Below are 6,000 nucleotides of genomic sequence, written 5' to 3'. Positions count from 1 at the left end.
CCTCTCATGGGCATCAGCAAAGCATGGCATATCAAGCTACCTTAAGACCAAGCACCTCCCCCTGTACTCAGGCTGGGTAAGGCAATCCAGCATGAGGAATGGGTTCCCAGGAGCCAGCCAAAGAGTTAGAGACAGCCCCTGCTCCTATTGCCAAAAGTCCAACAAACAGACCAAGTTACACAACTGTCACATATATGCAGAGGGCCTAGATTGGTCAAACTCTTACACATCTTTTCAGTATGGAAACAAAGGACATCAGAAGAGTTAAAGAAAGCTTACTTAATCAGCTCTAGATTATTAGACCATTGGTAGTCAGAGTGCCAGATTTTATCATGGAAATGTCCTATTCTCAACTCCTGATCTCTGACTATACCTCTAAACTCCAGTATTAGCTCAGTCCACATTGTTATTTAGAGCACAAACCATGCCACCTCTAACATCTATGCTTCTCCAGTGCTGATGTGACATAAGCCAAAGACTGTGAATATGGCAACGAAAGGGGGTTATGTTGTCCTTCTAAATTTATTTTGTCCTTCTACTTTTACTCTATGCTCATGATTTTTATTACTGCTATCAAACAGGAACTGGAACACATTACAAAATATGCTTGAAAGGTAAGTAGACAGACAGATAGACAGATAGATAGATAATGAAATCCATGAATGTATCTGGAAAAAGTTTGCTCCTTGGGCTAAAGAGATGTCTTAGTGGTTAAAAGTATATACTGCTTTTACAGGGGGCCCAGCTTTGGTTCCATGGTGGACTCACAACCATCTATAACTCCTGTTCCAGGGGATCTGAAACTTCCTTCTAGTCTCTCCAGGAACCTGGCATGCATGTGGGACACATACACACATGCAAATACTCATACATGTAGCAGGAATCTTAAGAGTTCTTATTAATAAAATCAAACCCGAGGCGAGTTATTGGGGTCCATGCTGGTAGATCAGAGAGACAGAACAAGCCACAGCTATCTCACCTTGCCAATTCCTCAGCTGGTCCTGTTTCCTCAGACTAGAAGCTTCTGTGTCCTCATCCCAATGGCTCTCAGTTGAACTGCTGCTAGAAGCCTGAATGCTTAACCAGCCAAAATCTTAACCAGCCAAATGCCTAACCAGCCAAAAGCTTAACCAGCCAAATGCTTAACCAGCCAAATGCTTAACCAGCCAAATGCTTAACCAGCCAAATGCTTAACCAGCCAAATGCTTCTAGTTTCTTGCCCTCACGCCTTATATATCTTCCTGCTTTCTACCACCACTCCCTGGGATTAAAGGCTGGCTTTCTGGGATTAAAGGTGTGTGTCACCATGCTTGGCTATTTCCAATGTGGCCTTGAACTCACAGAGATCCAGAGGGATTTCTATCTCTGGAATGCTAGGATTAAAGGTGTGAGTGCCACCATTTTCTAGCCTTTGTATCTAGTGGCTGTCTGTTCTCTGACCCCAGATAAATTTATTAGAGTACACAATATTTTGGGGAACACAATATCACCACACATACACATTAAATAAAGATAAGAAAAACAACTTTTTAAAAATTTGCTACCTAAGACTTTGATGTACAAGATTGCATAAGGCAGTTCTGGAGCAGCACTTGATATATCATAGGACTACTTCAGTCAGGTGGGCAATGTTGGGCATTCTAGGAAGGCACACATCCTGTGAGTGCCATAGTTAAAGAGATGGAGGACTTGTGAAATTTTGACATTAAAGTTCCCATTTCCACTTTCCGTTTCTTTGCCAGGCCACACACAAGCTGCAAACAACCAGTCTAGTCATGAAGTTCTCTAGACCAGAGGCACTAGAAAAAGGAAGCTTGTTCTATTTTAGATCTGTTTGGTCCCTGTAATCAGTGGGTGATGGTGGGCTTAGGAAAATATGAAAGCTCCTTGGGGTGGTGAGAGGAAAGAAGGGAGGGAATCACAAACAGCACAGTTACCTTTTACCTCCAATTTGTCCTTCTGTGTGACCATGAAGTGTCTATTTCTAAGAGGCAAGCTTTTGTGTTCAGAAAACATAAATTGGAAAATGAAAAGCAACAAATAAAGCTAATTTTTCTTGCTGGGAAGATCAAGACATTATTGTCCTACCTTCATTCAGAAGGATGCTAGTAGAAGAGAGATTTGTTTTTAAAATAACATACTGGGTGATCCTTAGACTTAGCAAGTGAAATGAGGCACCAACTCAAATCTGGGTCAAGGGAAGTTAGAGTTGAAGAAAATGTATTCTCATTAAGGTGTTCTTGGAGGCTGGTTCTCTTTCATGTAGATTGGGTTGAACATTGATGATGGATATTTTCATTTGTTTTTCTCTCACAATATACATAGTATCTGTTTTATTGGTAATTTTCCTGACTCCTATGAGGTACTTCTTTAAAGAAGGAGGAAGAGGAGACTGATTTATTCCATAGGAACGTGATCAATTCACATTACACACAATGACATTTCTTTTAAAAAAAAAATCAGCCTGAAATTTCTTTTCCTAATCCCATTATTATGGTGGTTCTTAGCCTTCCAAATTCTGTGACCCTTTAATACAGTTCCTCATGTTGTGGTGACCCCCAACCATGGAATTATTTTGTTGCTACTTCACAACTGTAATTTTGCTACTGTTAGGAATCATAATACAAATAGCTGATATGCAACCTCAAGGGGTTGCAACCCACATGTTGAGTACCACTGCACTATTACAAGTCCTATTCTAGGCTTCAATTACTTGGTGTGAAACAGATCATATTGTGGTTTCTCCACTTCTGTCTCCCTTGTTAGCCGATGTCTAACATAACAAGGAACTGAATAGTAAATTACTAAGTAAAACCAATCCCCCTGAAGGTAGGGGAAAAAATAAAAGGAATTTTTCCTGAACAAAGTAGCTTTCATTCTCACATAGGCATTGTGTAGTATGAATGATTTATCCGTTTGTATGCCCTACTCAGTTATGTGCTTTGACTATTTCATGGCTAGTCATGGCTGGCTCCTTTCCTAACTCATAGAAAAAAAGTGACATGTAGTTGACAGAGTGTATTTGTATGATCTCGTTCTATTTCACTGGGTGGTTTGGAATTTAAGCTTAGGTTTTCTAGTGGCATGGTTGGAATGTTAAAGATGATGAGCAATAAGAGAATCAAAGGGTAATTGCTAGGTGAAGGCAAAACAAAACACAATAGTTGGAAAAGGCTCTGCATCCATTTCTTGCCATTCTTTCAACACCATATCTTTATATATTTAAGTGATACACACTAATCACACATATCAGCATCATAGTTAAATTCATGTGCATAACCTGTAGCGATCATATCAGAGTAATTGGTATATCTATCACCTCAAACATTTCACATTTCTTTTGGTAAGACCATTCAAAAATCTTAGGCCTTTATAATTTATTTGTTTATTTGCTTGTATCAATGCCTTCTTTCATTTTTTTTATAAAGACAATGATGTACCTTGTCCATACTTACCCCTTCCTCTCCTTCCACTAGTATTCTTCCTTCTGCTAATGTACACACACACACACACACACACACACACACACACACACACACAAACAAACAAACAATGTATATACACACACATGGTTTTATGTTTCTATATAAAATCTAGGATTCACAAATGAGAGTAGGTGTGTGATATTTGTTTTTCTGAGTCAAGACTATTTCACTTGCCAGGGATAGTGATGCACATCTCTAATATCTTTAATCCCTGTACTCTGACCAGAGTTAGGCAGGTCTCTCTAAGTTCAAAGCCAGCCTGGTCTACATAGTGAATTCCAAGAGAGCCAGAGCTATAAAGTGAGACCATATTTCAAAAATTTTAAAAAAGGAAATAAAGAAAAATAATGACAGAGTATTTTACTTAATATAATAATTTGAGGGGCTGGAGAGATGGCTCAGAGGTTAAGAACACTGGCTGTTCTTCCAGAGGTCCTGAGTTCAATTCCCATCAACCACATGGTAGCTCACAACTATCTATTGTGAGATCTAGTGCATTCTTCTGGTGTGCAGGGTGTACATGCAGACAGAACACTGTATACACAAATAAATCTTAAAAAAATAATAATTTGCAGTTCCATCATTCTCCAACGAAAGAACAAAAGACATGATGTTGTTTTTTATGGGTGAATAAAACTCCATTGCGTATATGCATTATACAGCATTTTCCTCATCTATTTGTGTGTTGATGAATAAATAGGGTGATTTGATAGCATGAATATTGTATGTAGTGTTGCAACTAACATGGAGGTGCAAGTATCTCTGTGAAATTGTTAAGTTATTGTCCTTCATACATATGGCCAAGAATAGTTTTATATTTAAATCTCAGTTGTTTCTGACAATGATTTTTCAGGTCTTATGATAAAATAATGTGGTGTACAATCAGAACTATCAATGACAGATTTAAAAGTTCTGGCACAAAAATTAGGCAGAGTGGATAAAATTCTTGTAAATAAATGAATGAATGTAATTTGGGGGTTTCTGGATAGAAAGACAAAAATGGAAATTTGATAGTTATATTAAACTTGCCCAACAGTTGAAAGCAGAAGAATTTTTCAAGAAATAGACCAAATGCCTTATGAAAGGGACTGTCCATTTTGTGATTTGCACAGGCCTGAAAATGCAGCAGGGACTTAATAAATATTTACTGTATGAATGATTAAAGTTTTAATGAATTTATTGGCTGTGAAGACTATAACTTGATTCTTCTTGTAGCCTAAGCACTAATCAATGAAATACAGTAGTTACTCAATTGCTGTGGAATATTCCTTTACACTGTGTGAATATATGTCACTGTGATTGTTTTAATAAAGAAGCTGACTGGCCAATAGTTGAACAGAATAAGGTTAGGTAGGAGAACAAGACTAGGAGAATGCTAGAAGGAAGAAGGACAGAGTTTGGAGTAACCAGCCAGACACAGAGGGAGCAAAAGATGAAATGCCATGTTAATAAGGTACTGCCACATGGCAGAGCATAAATAAGGAATATAGGTTAACTTAAAATGTAAGAGCTAGTTAGTAATAAGCCTGAGCTATTGGCTGAGCATTTATCATTAATATAAACTTCAGTGTGTTTATTTGAGAGCAGCTGTGGGACAGGAAAACTCAGCCTACATTCAGTGATAATCTTCACAATACATAACAGAGAAAAATACATTTTAGGTATCAATATCTAATAAGTTAATCTTTTTCTACATAAAGTGACATATTTTCACTTTTAATGAAGAGCTTGTGTTCCAGAAAAGTCAGGTTATTTACCAAAACTCATTTAAGTACTGTGTGAAAAAAGTTAAAGCTTGAACCTGCATTTGAGGCCAAGATAAATTCTCTTCCTACAGTTTCGTTGTCCCTCACATGCTAGTGAATTACACAGTGCGACTATCCAGTGAATAGTTTTTCAAGACAAGTAATTTCCTCTGGCTGTATCCAGAGAGAAAGTGATTGTCTCTATCTCCAACCAGAAGAAACACCCTGTGAGCTGAATGCTTCTTTTCAGCAGATCAATAAAGCCCCTTCTCATAAACCGTAGCCTGGGCCTTGGAAACCCTTCTCATAGAATGTATTTCTCACCACAAAGGCATTCCTCACCAAGGGATCTGTTAAATACATGAACAATACCTAGAGTTCGTATTTTCTTAAAGGACAAATTCTAGGCATACAAAGACCACAGGCTAAAAGCAACATTTTCAGGAGACTTTTTGGAAACATTTGATAATAATGATATTTACAGAACCAAGGCAAGGGACTTGAGAGGAATCGAGACTCTTCGTGTTTTTATTTCTTTCACAGGTCTTTTCTCTTGTTCCTGGACTCGTGTATGGCTAGGCCTTTTCTGACCACTCGAGAAGTAACACCTTTCCACAATTAGCACTACACAGAACCTCGCTGCTCGTGAAGGACAGATTTGAGCTATTTTCATTTGTGGACAAATATGAGGCAGGAGGGCAGTGTTTACACAGGGGAGGAATTTAGGAGCAGACTCTAGAGTGAAAACTGCTGTTGTTTTCCTCAGGCCT

Source organism: Peromyscus leucopus, chromosome X (assembly GCF_004664715.2).
Source record: "Peromyscus leucopus breed LL Stock chromosome X, UCI_PerLeu_2.1, whole genome shotgun sequence".
Classification (NCBI taxonomy): Eukaryota; Metazoa; Chordata; class Mammalia; order Rodentia; family Cricetidae; genus Peromyscus; species Peromyscus leucopus.
The sequence above is the reverse complement of the archived record's forward strand: the minus strand, read 5'-3'. Positions refer to the sequence as shown.